This window comes from Pundamilia nyererei, unplaced genomic scaffold, assembly GCF_000239375.1.
Source record: "Pundamilia nyererei isolate P.nyererei 1_Seehausen unplaced genomic scaffold, PunNye1.0 scaffold00339, whole genome shotgun sequence".
NCBI classification, from domain to species: Eukaryota; Metazoa; Chordata; class Actinopteri; order Cichliformes; family Cichlidae; genus Pundamilia; species Pundamilia nyererei.
The window spans coordinates 247,892-264,676 of NW_005187740.1; the positions used below are offsets into that span (position 1 = coordinate 247,892).

General features: G+C 39.6%; 1 protein-coding gene across 1 annotated transcript in view; it reads right to left on the bottom strand.

Moving 5' to 3' along the window:
* Positions 1-12,644, bottom strand: part of LOC102199992 (BCL-6 corepressor-like) — an 84,144-nt gene extending 71,500 nt beyond the window's left edge. The window contains exon 1 of the mRNA XM_005752028.1: positions 11,894-12,644. The gene's annotated coding sequence lies outside the window, so the exon portion shown is untranslated. The remainder of the gene's footprint in view (positions 1-11,893) is intronic.
* Between the last annotated feature and the right edge of the window lie 4,141 nt (positions 12,645-16,785).

A 16,785-nucleotide genomic window follows, 5' to 3' on the forward strand; every position in this document is an offset into this window, starting at 1 on the left:
CTCTGGTGCAAATTACTGACCTCTGTCATCATTTTAGGTGGGGGAACTTGCACAATCGGTGGCTGACTAAATACTTTTTTGCCCCACTGTACATTAACAGATTTTTTGTTTGAACAAAATTTTCATTGGGGTCAGGGGAGTGGGACAGATTGAAAAATGCCAGTGTTAGGAAGCTTTTTATTACACTTCCGGTAACATAAAGTGTTGTTTTTAACCTGATCAACATTATTTCTCTTCTCCAGTTTCTGTCTGCTCCACTCTGTGTGTGCGGTGGTGCAAACACAGGGAGAGCAGGAAAAGAAGAAACTAACAAGGCTCTAGATACCAGCAATCGAGACTCCCACACTGAGCTGAAATCTGACCAGTGACAATGAATTAGCAGGAAAAATAAATTTTTAAACGTTACCTTATCTTCATCTCGTCGTTTAAAGTTTTAAAGTTAGCAAATTTATATTCTTGACTTGTTATATTGGACTTTACAAAGTTAGGAAAGCAATATTTTAGTGCAGCCTGGTGTTACTTCACAGATAAAAAAAAAAACGATTTCTAGCCTCTTCCTCACAGTGAGGAATACAGATGACCTTCATTCTACGCTGTCAGAAAATATCACGTTCCCCCCTCCAAAGTCTTGGCAGTCAGCAGACACAGAAAGTAATCATTATAAGTAATCATTATTGTCTGCTGCTAGGTCCAGGTCCAGGTCTAGATCACAGGGGCAGCAGAGTCAACAAAGATGCTCCTCCTCCAGCGCTCCTGGGAGGGCACTAAGGCATTCCCAAGCCAGCTGAGAGGTATAATATCTCACGTGTGAGTTTTCATTCTAGTTGGACATACTCAAAACCCCTCACATAGGAGGCGTCCAGGAGCAACCTAATTAAATGCTTCAGCCACCTCAGCTGGCTGCTTTTGATGTGGAGGTGCAGCAACTCCACAGCATCTCAAAAGGAGAACCAGATAGCCTTCAATGACAAATCCCATTTCTACATCCTATATCTGTGATCTTATTATTTCAGTCATCATGAAAAGCTACATCACAGGTGTGGGTGACTTAGACAATGATGACTTAGACCTAAGGGGGTCTGCAGATACCTGAATCCAAGTTATGTACACTGGATTGTGAATGGAAAAGGTTGGATTTGTATGTCCTTACATTTAAGCCCTTAAATGCCTATAGTGTTTTGTATTTGATGCCTTTTTTAATGCATTTTTGAGACTTTACATCATCAGTGTGATTTTTCCCTATTGCTAGATTTAGTAAATGAGTTACAAATTAATTAAAAGTAATTTATGGAAATTAAAATGTAATTATCTTTTTAACAAATTTCTCAGATGGTTCAATAAACTCTCAATGTTACAAAAAAAAAGATGTTTCCACAATTATTTCATATTTCAGGCTTTAAGGGTTAAGAGTGACACAGTACAAGAAAAACAAGGCTTTTATGTTGTTGTGAATTAGCTATTCTAGCTGATTCTCAGACTAAGATGTTATACCTGGAATCTTCAAGAGCCCTGTTTGCTTTTGTGAGAAAATCTGACGAACACCAAATTACTTTGCATTTCTCAGCCACATAATTTTCTCTTAGATGTTAAAATCTCAAAGATAATGGAAACTGCAAGCCCTTCTTAGAAATATTATGTAATATTTTAAACCAAATCGGAGCTATTTTTTAATGAAAGTCTCGAGAAAATGCAGCATATGACAACAAAATGCATATTTGACATTTATGTATGACTTTTTCAGAGTGGCTTCGCCCTTTATTCCTCTTCTTCCTTTATAAGTTACTTTTTCAAACTAAGCACATTTAAATTGTTGCTCAGATGAACTTAAACTACTCAGACATTTTTAGTTATGACGTGAGTGTATCTTTCCTCTTTCAGCTGCCTTCAGTTATATGTTTTGAAACTTCTCTAAAATCTCTCCCTCCTCTCATTCCCTCACAGATATAGATGTTACAGTTGCGAACGTCAGCTCCAGATTGCTGTGTTTGCAGCCAGCTGCATGTGGAGCTCCTCTCTCAAACTCCTGATGATCCAGCTGTGCTGCTGGCCACCGAGGCCAATCTGAGCTGCAATTTTCTGGACGCGTTCATTACCTTCGTGCTCTCCGCTCAGCTTTGTTTTAATTTTACGAGACGAGAGACTGAGATGAAACTTTAATGACCCCTGCAGGGAAAACGCTGTTTATTTAACCTGGATTTATCTGGACTGCCCTGCTGATGGCTGGGAAATCTCTCTGGTAATGAGAAAGGAGGAAATAAAGTCCCTTTAAAAGGTACTAAAATCATCTTTAACCCTCCTGTTTTAACCTCAAACTGAAGGCGATAGCGAAACATAAGGATTGATTTTCATTAATCGATTCTACCAGGATCTAAAGATCACATTCATCTTTTTAGATTTCAATGCCTGGTGCAAAGCAGTATAAAATAGCTTTTTTTGACCTAAGGATTGCAAGAAATACAGAAGAGAGAGTGGAAAAAGGCATGGCTACTGCATAACAGAAGGCCACATGGGATCAAATGAAGGCCATGTCCAAACTAATACGTTTTTGTTTGAAAACACATCTTTTTCTCTCTGTTTTGGCCTTCCATCCACACTGTGATGGCGTTTTTGGTCAAGGAAAACTGAGCTTTTTTAAAACGCTCTCCAAAGTGAATAAATTTGAAAATGCTGTTTTCGCGTCGCAGTGTGGACAGTGAAAATGGAGGCTCTCGAAGACGATGTCGCAATTTAGTCATGTGATGCAGTCATGTGACCAATTCAACTAAGATGGCAATGGCATTGTACAGCAGTTGTTTTGTTTGGTCTCAATTTTGACAGCCTTATTAAAAATTAATATCAGTTTATACATGATCCAGATAGCTTTTCTTCAAAGACGACGGAATGTTTACTCAGAGCTGTTGTTCAGCAACTTTGTACTTTTGTGTTACTCGCAGCAACAACTCCACCTCATTGTCGGTCCATTTAAAAAAACTTTAAAAAAACTTTCCCATCTTGCCACAACATTTCAAAGAACTGGAAAATAAATAAACGGCAGACGGAAATGACGCAGGTCGAATCGTCTTACGTTTCACGCATCCGCAGTAAACGTTTTCAGTGTGCATGAAAACGATTGAAAACGATAGTGTGGACACGGAGCGTTTTTAGACAAAAACACTGCTTTCAAATTTACCCGGATTAGTGTAGAAGTAGCCAAAAATCTATTTTGCCCAGGATTTAAATGATTAGCTGCAAAGAGAATGAGTCTGCCCCCAAAACTGGATTTCTTTCTTCTTTTACAGAAACACAGTGGGAGGTCTGGAAATATTAGGACAGAATGAAGACCAGACAAAAAAAAAACAGCTGAAATCTTTGGGAGATTCATCAAAATATGTGACTTCAATTAAAGTTCCCTAATTGTTTTTAAAACTGATTACTGGTGTATGTGACTTCAGATAGTGACGCTCGATTATGGTAACAATAAAAAAATAAATAAATCATGACAGTTATTTTGGTCAATACTGCAATCACAGTTACTTTAAGACTTGTTTTTTAAAAAAGAATAAGCCTTGTCTTTTGTAATTTAGTAAATTTCCTCGATCTTTAATTATAATTAAGCTGGATTGACTAACTAAACAAAGAAATACATAAATAATTGTGAGCTGACCTAAAGCTCACAATGGGGGAGAGAAGCTGACTTTCACATTCTCTTCCTTTACATTTTCCCTAATGTGTGTAATACATTATTGCAAAACAGAATGTGGCAGAATAATCTCAACCAGCTTATTTTAATAAGCAAATGAAGACAGAATTATAGAATTAAATTTAGCTGATTGCACAGCTCTGCCAGACAAGGCCTGAAAAATAAAACTATAGAAATCAAAACCACAAAGATAATCAGTTAATGAACGAAACACAAATAAAAATGACTAAAATAAATTTTCAGATGAGTTTAAACTTTGAAAAACTCTCTCACAGCAATTATGGCTGTAATCCGAGTACAGACGGTTGGATACATTACATAAGCGATATTTTTACACTCTGGGAACCTTGTGGGTTTTACATGATTTAGGAAGAAGTACTGAAGTGTCACAGCAAACTCAGAGCGTGAGTCATTGCAGGAACACAACAAGAGATAATTCACTGGGCTGAGAGAAATATTCTGAGAACGTGACACTGAAGAAAATCAGACAGAGATATAAAGAAGCGCAGACTCATTTAATAATAAACAGCATGTGATTTCTACCACTAGGGGTCTCCAAAGCAAACAATACGACATATCTTACTGGTGTTGGAAAGAAACACGGGATTATGAGTTTATTGTTCTCAAAGCCTTTGCCAAAGAAATCTGGTGCAGGCTTAACATCACGGTTTGTTCAATCTAAATAGCCACATCTGATGATAGTTAACATATTGCCAGTTTGCCTTATGATGACCTGACAACTAGCAAAGATACTGTAGCTAATGTAACCCAGTGAATTTATTTGTGGCTAACTGGACATATTTTCCAACTGGCCACCCACCATCCAATAAATGGTGATTCCAAATATATCTCTGAAGGTGGTTTGGGTGTTTGTTGTCTTTGGGGTTAAACTGGACAAAACTAGCAAGCTGAGAGCCCCCGAACATAGTAAGTTATTAAAGGTTTGCTTGTTTTTTTTTTTAATACTGATACATCATCATTTTCTTTCTACAATACTGTATAAAAATCTCTAGCCACCCCTCATTTCTTTATATTTTGCTTGAAAAATTGGAAATGGGTGCAGTGATTTGTTGAAATACCTGCAAACATACATGGAAATACATTCCATAAGGCAAAAACAGTTCTTGAACAATTTAACAAGCTTAAAATCAATATTTGGTATGACCACCTTTATTCTTCAACACAGCCTTAACTATTTTAGGTAAGCCTTCTTGTCATTTCTTTAAGCAGTTTTCAGGAATTGTTCTCCTGGCTTCTTGAAGGAGAACAAAGCCAGACCAAAGCTCTTCTTTGGATGCTGTCTGCCTTTGGTTCTGTTCTCTATCAAGATGATCCCACACTGCTTCAACAACATTTAGGTCTGGGCTCTGGGGAGGCCAATCCATAACTGATTGTTTTCCCTTGTGTGCTTTTTCGACCCAGGTATGATTTTACTGCCTTGCAGTGGGTTTCAGATCACAGTAATGCTCAGAAATGCCAGTGGTGTTGTCATTTAGATCCCCAACACCAGTGGCATTTCAATCTTGTTTTTTCATTAAGTGGCTTAACAACAACAGCAACAACAACAATAAAAAAAAGACTTTCCTCTGAAAATGGTCAGTTACAACCCGCAGCCTGAAGATGAGTGAAAAAGCAGCCAATGCCCAAAGAAAGAGCTTCAAAAAGCCTGAAGAACTTACAGCTGCTAAGTCTGGTTGCTTGGAAGCAAAATATAAACTCATGAGATGTGTCTCAATCATTTTGCACTGTGCTGCATGTTTGGAAATGTTTTGACTTAATCATAGCAGGGCTCTAGAGTGCGACCAATTTGGTCGCAAATGCGACCAAATTTTTCAGTGGTGCAACTAAAAAAAATATTTGGTTGCACCTGTGCGACCAACTGTTCGGGTAGCAAAAAAAAAAAAAATCTGCAACCTTCCCTGTGGTCAACAACAGACACACATTATGCCCCTATCGTGGACTAAACCAATAAGAGATAGTAAGGAGCGGGACCTCTCTGATTGGCCGTGGTCCAGTTGAAAGTGCAGGTGGAAGTGGGAGGTGAGTAGCTTGAATAAAGCGATATCAATTCATTAAATCCTGAATCGACTTTTAAATATAACTGTGTTTTGCCAGAAACGCCAGATTCTCAGATTAAAGCTCACAAAACCATTTCAACAACAACCAAACAGCAAATGAGAGCAGGTACACGGATTCCACACAAAGACGTAAACACAGAGCGGACCGACGCATCAGAATCAGCTTTGTCTTTCTCGGCTTTCTCACCCGACGGCCCGTAGACGGACACTCTGTCGGAGCTCAGTGATCCTGATGCGTCCGGTCCGCGCTGTGATTACGTCTTTTTGCGCTGATTCTGAGCTGCAGGTTTTGTCTCTCTCCAACCAAAATTCACGGAGCAAGCAGCAAAAGAAGCAGCAAACTGCGCTTCACATTTGATCAATGTCGTCATGAATTTTGCCGTTTTGCTTCCACGACTATTAAAAATCACACTTCATGCACAGCTAGCTCTCTCTCTCTCTCTCTCTGTATTTCAAGAACAGTTTCCCGTCTCCAATCTCTGTTTTCTGTATTATTCATTCGCTTATTACCCACCAGTCTACCGTTGTTTACAGCGCTGTGGCTGCTGTCTTTTCCTTTTTTCACTTAAATGACCTCGGACAAGAAAGCCTATTTTTTCTGTTGTTCAATACTGAAGAAATTTAAACTTTATATGCAGAACATTGTAGAATATTTTAAGGTTATCTGCTATAAAAAGCCAGACCAGGAAAATCTCCTTCATGTTTTTCTGTGTTTTATTCTCAGTTACTTTCACACAAAGGCATCTGCTGTGATGTTCACAATTCTGATGAAGTCAGTACTGATAAATGATCAGAAATAATATTTCTGACTGTCTGAGGCTAACTTGAATCGAATCGGGTCTTTGAATACCGGAATCGAATGGATTATAGAAATCAGTGATGATACCCAGCCCTAGTGAGCAGCCTAGGCACGACAGAAGTGGATGTAGCTGTAATAGGAAAAGAACTATTGCTAACTTTTCTGTTAAGTAAAGGCCTGATCCTTCTGAAATTCATAGCCAGTGCTCTGACACGGTGTCATCAATCTTTGAATGGTGAAAAAGCACAGTGTATCCAGAAAAACACATTATATTATATAAATTATTATAAAATTTGTGTGCGCCTAACTTTTGTGCCGGTACGCCTAACTTTTTAAAGTTAGGTGTACCGGTACGCCCATGGCAAAAAGTTAGTCTAGAGCCCTGCATAGACTGTGGACAAGCAAGTTGACACACTCCATCAAACGATGGCGCTTCTTTTAAACCACTCACATTAATCCAGTCTAATCTTGTGGCAAACACTGAGGTCAGGTAAAAAATTCCATCATCACTTAATTTAAGACTAATATTGGCCAATACTTTGTGTCAGTAAATAACCACGGCTGAGGTATTGGTATTATAACTGGCAAGAATTGAGCCTGTCCACCCAGTTTGATTCTGTGAAAAACATATGAGCTGAAGTTTTGATCAGCAATCAGAAATTAACCCCACTCCCCTCAATTGCAATCATGGAATTATTTTGGTTTTCAAAAGGACCAACCCAGCAAATTATAGAACAAAAAATGCCTTGGTTAAACATCTCTGTATAAACAAAATTTAGCTATTAAATGATCCACATTCAAAAACACACTTCAAATGGTCCATTCCTAACATTGCTAATTTCAATTTTCAGCACCAATCGACTGGACAGAGCACTCTAAAGACATCTTTGCTGGTGTTTACTCCAAAAGAGACTCGAATCAGGGCAGGCCCAACTTAAACTGCTACTGCCTGCTGTAATGGTGCTTTTCAGGTTTATGCTTTCAAACTGACCAGAAGTCGTACTTTTACATTAGCAAAACAAAAATAGAAAAATCACCTAAAAGAAAAATCTGCAAACAAATCATTAGACAATGCACTCTCATAACTTGGTTGTCTAATTAACCTACTCTGTGGGGAAGTGCACTACTGTTTCCACAGGTCAAAATAACCACACTAAAATAACCCACTGATGCACACTTAGGTACTCTCTAAGCGTGCATCACCTCGGGAACTGTTCCATCAAGTGACTTTAATTCCACCATAAAGTAGGGAACACAAGCAGGGCTGGACTGGGACAAAAAATCGGCCCCGGCATTTTAACTAGAGACTGGCCCACCAGGTATTATAGGAAAAACCATAAAGCCTTTGAATGAAAACAAATGCTGTTGTGTCAGTGATGTACACTGTCTTGTTGGTATTTATGTATTAATCCAATAAACTTAAACCTACACCATCCTTCCTATTCTGATATTATAAAAAAAACTTAGCCGAAACCCAAAGACTGCTTGGTCGAATTAACCTCCTAAACCATCTATAACACATGGTGGAAACCTGAAATTAAGACAGAGAATACATGATCATTACTGAATATTAAAAATAATAAATGACAGATTTAGTGATATTTTCAAAAACTATTTACCACATCAATGGCAGGGCAAATATCTTTTCTAACATGGCAACCTTTAAAAAGTGAAAGGAAACAGAAAGCCAGGTGAGAAAGAATAAAACTTACACACAGTACTGGTACAGCATCTAGAAAATGTGGGAAAATACTGGCATCATATACAGCACTTTCTTCTGAAGAAATTATGATGGGACCCCGAAAAAAGATTACAATAATCTAATGTACAATAATGGATTTCTATACATTTTACATCAAATGAAAACGTTGGTTGTACGATTCAGATAATTGTTTAATAAAAGCGAGACATTTTAAATTAGAATAAGAAAGAAAAGTATTTCCTTGTGCCCCCCTTTCCCTGGTAATGCCCTACCTGGCCCCCTGGCAAAACTTTGCTAGACCCGCCCCTGCACAGTTACCAGCTGTCAGCTACGTAGAAAAAGGATCCTGGTGTTATTTGTCTCTCAGAAACAGTTCATAACTTCCCTTCAACTCATTCATGTCACCTAAAAGGTAAACCTGTTTCTCCATCACCTGTTCAGCTCTGATGATTCATCTCCTGGTTTCATCTTCATGTTTCCCTCTCCTCACATATCCAAACCGATATCATGACCAGCAGCTTTTACAACTGTGGCTCCAGCAAACACCAGCTGATACTACAAAGTAATATTAATTAAATTCTAACAACAGCTGATCAAACGTGTTGCTGTTGTTTAGCGCGACATCCACTGATTTCCTCTTTTTCCACTGGTTTTCCACTGGTTTTCTCTTTCTGGCGCAAAGTGGGCGATAAACAAACAGCTGACGGGACTTGCGACAGAAAAGCCGATCAGCTGATCATTGATCAGTTTCTTGATTGAAGCAGCAACAGGAGAAGGAGGGGGAGAGAATGAGAGAAGAAGAGGCAGCTGTGCAGCGTAAAGACGCAGAATAACTCCAGCTTTGTGTCTTTTTTTTCTAGCTGAAGTCCGGGACAAATCGCGTTCCTTTTCACCTCAATACGAAACGTGTAATATTTTCTCTGAATACGAGACGATTCCGTTCTCTAATAACTAACCTTATGAAAAAAATAAAGCACCCGCCCAGAAACTTCATCATGCTAGCTAGTACGCAGTATGAATTTTTGTAACTGACTGTAAAAAGTCAGCACAACGAAAATAAACTCCACCTAAACTTGGTTCATATCTGACCCAGAGAGACTGCAGGTCATAATTTCTCACCTGAAGTTCAGTTCACCTGATACTCGGCCGGCGGCCGCCTCGGGTCTCTTCTCCTCCTGCCTCACCTTTCCCACCTTTCCAAGTGGTGGAGACCAGCCACTTGCTAATGTTACTGAATCTGTGGAAGCTCTGGCATAGCCACCATGAAGCAACTGAGTTACTTTTACACATCTGCCAGCATCTGGCCAATCCACTGCCTTTCACTGTTTATACCATTACGTAAAAAAACCTAAAAAAACATCGGCCCATAAAAACAAAAAATCACCATCGGCCCCCCGGGCAAATGCCCGGTATGCCCGATGGCCAGTCCAGCTATGAGCACAAGGTTCTTTGCAGACCTTGTGTGTACAATTTTTTTAGAGTATAAACTCATTCTCAGAGTCTCTGTACTGAAGTCCACCTTCTGCGCGTGTCCGTCGGGACCTCAAAGAATGTTTTGTGGTGTCTGCAGGTGTCCACATGCAGGTCTTTAACTGAGTCTAACCCAGGGGTGGGCAATTCCAGGCCTGGGTCAGCACACCTGAATTACATGATCAGTTCCTTACCAGGCCTCTGGAGAACTTCAGGACATGTTGAGGAGCTAATTTAGCCATTTAAATCAGCTGTGTTGGTTCAAGGACACATCTAAAACCTGGAGTTGCTCAGCCCTGGTCTAACCCCTGCTTAAGCCTGGTGGCTGGCATGAGTAACCCAGAAAGTAGACTGGGTGTGGATGAGGTTTCGTTCTGTCCTTTACATCAATTATATCAAGAACGCATCGTAAGCAGTGCACATATGTTCTTTTATTCTGGAAATTGACTGGATTCTTTGTGCTGGTCCTGTGTTCGCCCTCTTTTGCTTTGTGCAGCAAAGGTGTTAATTTTACCTGGGATAAAAATAGTTTGCCACAATATGTGCATGCTCTCCACTCCATGTCGCTTAAAACAGTGAAAGGTCTACTTTTTATTTACAGAGAGTAGCAGCGTCAGATAATCTGGTTAAATTCCAATACAAAAGCCGCTTTGCAGACTCTCCACTTTTGAAAGGCTCCTGATGAGACTCAATGCCATACAGAGGACAAACCAAAGGTATGACTTCAGAGGTACATACCTGGGATTCATGATGAGGAGTGCGTCAGATGTAATTGCAAGCTTTGCCGCAGTGATCAGCAGCTGCGCCAGAACTAAAGTGTGAAACAGCCGCACTCGAGTATTCCCGGGTTGTGCTCCTGTGCACTCTTACCAAAATCAAAACTGCTTGACATGGATGACACTGCAGGTTGTGCGAATGCTGAAGTGGTCCAGAACAAGGAAGGGAGGTGACACCGGAGTTCACTAAGAACAGAAGAACTGCCAACAAAACCCCCCAAAAACCCCATCAAATATCAAAAGAATGTAGGAGGAGAACGCACAAATTTCATTGTTTTTAACACAGAGAACACACTGTAGTTCTCTGTCGCTGGCTGATGCACAAGCAAGAGTCGTCCACAGACCTGTGGCATCATATTTTTGATGCTGACCCCACCTGACAGCAGAAGCTTTTGGCCAGTAGACTGCCAGTTTGTGTCTGCACTCAGGCTGTCAACGAGCTTCCAACGCTGAACCATAATTTCCCCATTATGTAGGACTTTTACTTCTGCATAGAGCCCAGGTGTATCCTTCCCACATGGCTAACGACCTTGCTATTGCGAGCATTTATAGTTGTGGTGGTGAGCAAGTGCTGCTCTGCAATTTAGGTGCTAAAACACAAGGCTGGTCGTGAACTTTCACTTTTCTAGTTGATCCATTCTCTTCACTCAATTTGAAAAATGACAGCAGAAGAAGAAGTAGCTGGAAGTGTACGAGGAAACAACGGCAGGCAACTGTCTCCGCACAATGTGTATCTACATTTCTGGGGAGGTGCATGTCAGGTTAGGGCGAAGGTATGTTACGACGTACCTGCAGCATAGGTTTACTGAACATGTTCCAAAAGTAACAACGAAACTACAACAATGAGAGGCAATGAAATGAACAGCATTGTTATGTGACACAAAAACATGGACGGCACACATCTCCAATGATGGTATCACACAAGTGATTTCATGAGAAACTTTAATGTGGAACGCTCTGAAAAGGTTATAACAAGTTATAACAAGGTCACAAGAAAAGCAGCAAATTCTTACATTTAGAAAACTCTAAAAGCTGTCCTGAAATAAAACACAAACGCACTAGGTCAGTAGATAGCGCTCTCTGCGCTTGTGAATGTGACAAAAAGTGCAATAAAAGTCATAAAAAAAATGTCGGAGATGAGCAGGAAAATTCTCAAACTGCAGGAAAAAATTATATCAGCAATGTAAAGAATATTTTCTTCAGTCTCAGGAATAATTTAGTGTTTTAAAGTGAATTAAAAGCAGGATAATATGAAGACGTCAGTGTCTGTTTATTGGTGCAAAGTTATATACAGACATGTTAATCATCAGTGGAACATTAGAGGATTAACAGAAGAGTTTAAATGTAAACTTAGCTCTATTTTATTTCAAAGATAACTCTAAAACTTACCGTGCTCTTCTCCTGAGCTGTAAAATCCAGTTTTTTCTTACTTCCGACTGAACATCCATCCGCTCCAAGCAGGTGAGATTAAAACAAAACAAAAAAAAACATCAAGGTAAATAAATCCACAAATCCATCCTCCTCATCGATCCGCCGCGTGCGGGCGCAGGACGGGGTCGTGTGCGCGCACGTGCACGCTTATGGACACGCTGTCACACACTCAGCGGGATTCGGTTTCCTCCCAGAATTAAATTAAAAATAAAAGAAGATTAAAAAAAACGCTCCAAAGTCATTACAAAGAGCACGAGCGCGTCGTGTGCGCCCGCGCACGCACAGGTCACAAACAAGGTGTCCCGTGCTGCGCAGAACTCCGCTGGAAAAACGCCAAATTTAACCCAGAACAGCAGACACGTACACACACTCACAAACACACAGACAACCGCGCACACCTGGGCACGCACCCACCGTCTTGCACACGTGCCGTCCGGCACCGGACTGAGCCCTGAGTGCGTATGTGTGTGTGTGTGTTTGTGTGTCCCTCCGCGGAGTCCCGGCTGGGAGCGACAGAAGCAGATCAGATCCAAACACTTTGAGCCCCAAAACAAAAAACAAAAAAACAAACAAACAAAAAAAGGAGAAAAATATCCCTCCGGGCGGCTCGCGCGCGGCTCGCAGGTTATTCCACCTTTCTTTTCTTTCTTTGCCGTCCCGTCGTCCGTGCGTCTGCTGGGTTTATCCCGCTCTTCCTCCACCTCCTCCTCCTCCTCCTCTCCACCCGCCGCTGTCTTTTCTGTTTTCCTCCACGCGAGCACGGACTCCCTCTCTTTCTTTTTTTTCTCTTTCTCTACGTCTTTCTCCGCCGCGCTCGCGCTCCACTGTCAAATTCCAGTCAATTAACAAATTTCGGTTCCGGTGGGAGATTCCAAAATAAAACCAAACCGTGTCGTTTGTGTCATTTTCATGTGGAAGTAACCGAGGTGGGAAAAGGTGTTTATTCATGAGGCAGTATTTTTTATTTGATTGCTGTGGATGAAACAACAACAACAACAACAACAACAACAACAACAACAACAACAACAACAACAACAACAACAAATAAAAGCCACTGCAACCTAAATATAAAAACTTTAGCATATTAATTATTACAATTCTTTAAAAAAAATCCAGCACAGGACTCTCAAATATGTGCTATCCATAAGGCACTTTCTATTCCATATGTATCACAAACTGAACAGAGAGGCATAAACATATAAATACAATAAATAAGACTAAGCATGATCAATAAAAACAAACTAAAAGAAAAATAATAGAGGAGTGAAAATGCCAAAAAAAATATTAAAGCCTTAAGCCTGACTGAAATTTGATGAGGTGATCAGAAGAGAAGCCAATAACAAGGAGAACCATCCACAGAAGAGTGAAACTTATTTTTAAACACTTGATTAAAATCAAAGGTAATAAACCCCACAAGCAACAAAAGTAAACAACATTTCAGACGAGAAACTAGATGACAAACAAGAGTGTTCTGAGTTTAAAGGAGTGGTTTGAAACCCTGCACCTGATGTGATCCAGTGTTCTGCTTTTAGCAGGCTGAAGCAGAAGAGTTAAAAACAGATTCACCTGTATCACTTTCTGATATATATATGGCCCTGCAGATCCTTTCTAGATAAAACCTGTGTTTCCCTCCTCAGTGCACATTGTAAATATAACTTTAGGATGTTACATAATATGCAGTGAAAGTTCTTCCATTGATTGATTTCAAACAGTCCACTATCCCACTTTCCTTTGCCTAATGGCTTACAGGGGTTTGGTCCACTTGACTTTTATTTTATTTTTTTTTTAAGTTTTAAACATCAAACTAAAGATAGAATTTTACTGTTGAACCAAAGTGTATTTTGTTAGCTTCAGTTAAAGCTTTGAAAAGCGGGAGGTGTGCCAGTTGAACTGATCATAATTCGATGAATAAAAAGAAAATCAGCTGGTTTGTGTTGGTTTTTAATTATTATTATTTTTAATTTCTCTTTTATTTTTAATTTCTCAGTGACGTTTCTGATTTTCCCGTGAAGCCCCTGAGTTATTGCTGGTCCTCTCCTGCCTCTTTTAAATATCCTGGGAACATCTCTGCTGAAGGTTGGATTCACTATTCAGTTTTCTTGTGTTTGTTTAGTACCATCTGCAGTTGTGGTATTACTGCAGGCACAAATCTATCTAAGAAAAACATTCTGTGACAGCTGGTATGGACTCCCACCCTTCTGTGAACTGAAATTGAAATGGTTAAGAAAATGTAAGCTGGGTCATAAGGCAACAAAGAACCAGTCTAATAATGAAAATACCGCTTATTGTGATCACACAATATACGAAATCTACGAAATCTACGAAATGTAGTCTTTTTTGCGATCAGGGCCTCAGGGCCTATACTGCTCTTTTTAAAAGTTATCTTTGACTTTATGACTTTCTGTGTCGTTTCTGGGATGCTTAGGACTCGTATTGCTCTGCTGGAAATAGTTTATTTTGATGCATATGCTGCTTTTTTGCAAATTTGCACTATAATATTTATTTTCGTTTTTCCTGCAGTGTAAAAAATTGGTGTATTTCAAAAATAAAACTATGAAGACACTCAAAATAAATTTCCTGTGGTGGGAAACTATTTTGTGCAACTTTCTTGTATTTACAGTTTTGAGGGATAAGCCTCTTAAATTTCTCTAACTACAAATATATGTTAAAAAATCAAAAACGATTTCCAATTTTTTTGTAGTTTATTGCACTTTTTTGCAATTTATGTAATTACTATGCACTTAATGAATACATATTATTAAAATCTGGGCTATAATGGTTGTATTGATGTATAGCAACTTGAAATGCTCCCAAAAATGGCTCCACAGCATGTAAAAATATAATATAAGCTCTGGCGGACTTGGTTCTATGGTAGGTCTTAAAGGGTTAAGTTACTGTGGATACGTTGCACTGATGTATCTATCTATGCAGGGGCGGTCCTGGCCTGTTTGGTGCCCCAGGCAAACACTCCCTCTGGCCCCCAGTGTCTACTGTTTACTATCATAGCCAAGTGGCTAACAGTGATGGGAATAACGGCGTTACAAATAACAGCGTTACTAATGGCGTTACTTTTTTCAGTAACAAGTAATCTAAATAATTACTATTCCTATTGTTACAACGCTGTTACAGTTACTAACAAGAAAATGCGGTCGCGTTACTATTTTTAAACAAACAGACGGTTGAAGCTGTCTTCAGCTTACCGCACTTTATATCAGTTGCACGGAAGCTGTCTACGTAAGTAATCTGGGTGCTACAGCTTTAGGCAGCTGTGCGCGCTCCGGGGGACGGTAATCATGATCACTTTCTGGCACAACACCTGGAGCTGAGGGGGCAAAACAATCGCATGAGTGCTGCTGTTTGACTGAGGAAGAATAAAGTAGTCATGGTAAGCCAATCACATGACCACTTAAAGACAAAGCAACAAGGTGACATATACCAGTTTTTAAATTGTGTTGATAGGCCACGTAAAACCAGAGTCGTGATAAACAATATATACCCAAAGTTTTTTCCTCAATAGTTTTGTCACGTTTACAGTCCAAGGACAGCGCAGCAAGCACTCTCTGCTTATGAGCAAAAAACTCAAAACAAAGCAAAACAAAAACTGATCTTTCGTGTTGGTGGAAAAATGTACAATGTCGACCAATCAAAAAATGATATGGCAACATGACATTTGGTTGTTTAGGAGGAGGGGGAAGTTTTAGGAGTGATGGCGAGACAGAGAGAGAGAGAGAGAGAGAGAGAGAGAGAGAGAGAGAGAAAAGAAAGACAGCAGAAAAAGAGAGAGAGAGCGAGTTTTGAGATGTGAGAGATTTGTGACGTTTAGCGTGTTTTGAGTGTGTAGTTAATGTGTTATCTTGTGTAGTTAGTGTGTAGTGTTGTGGATAGTTTTGTGTTGTGTGTCAGAACAATGAGGCGACTGCTGGTAGAAACAGGAGTGATACACCTGCTGCTGTCAGACCTGCAGGTATCAGGCTGTGATATTCTCCTTTATAGTGGACAAAAAGTTTTTTTTGGAGTGGCACAAATAATTTGTGTGGCATTTTGTTGAATGTAGAACAGCTGATTGTTCTGTAAAACTGAATGGTTATTTTAAAAATCAAGGTAAAAGGTAAATGGATGCAAATAACTTTGTTGTTTGCAAAACTTGTGCATAGGATTTTAAAATTGACAATTTATATGTGCATTTCAAGTTATGAAATATGATTCATTAGAAAGATAATCTAACCCTAACCCTAAGATAAAAAGTAATCTTTTGCTTGTTTCTCCTCTTCTTTTCTCTTTTTTTTCTATACTGATGACCCAATGGCTTTGACCTTTTCTTGTCCATTTTCCATCAGTAATTTTGCACTCCAGTGTCAACAGTCGACCCCACAACATAAACTAAGAGACTAATAGATCTACACCATGTATATTTTTTTCTGGGATTTCACAAAACCCAGGAAAAATAATTAATACATAATGGGCTTGGATTGACAACATTGTGAATGAAGTGTGCACTATTTGGAAGCAGCCTCTCCCCTTTCGACAGGTTTTGTGTGAGACTTCAGCCCAGCAGCAGCAGCAAGCAGGCGCACCGAGGGCCCTCGTGCTCACTTTTCATGTCTATGTGTGTGAAAGAATTTAGAAAACACATCGGTGTAAATTATAAGTCAACATCATAATGTCTTCAGTTTTTGTGTTTGTTGTAGGGTTGTCAACGTTAACGCGATAACGCCTTCATCACAATTAATTATGCAATTAAAATTTTTAACGCAATCAACCCATCTGGAGTGCAGAATGGACAAACTGCCCAAAATGCGTTGACAGAGACATTTCAGGGATTTTGAGTGATTCTGTGCTCCAAATGGATT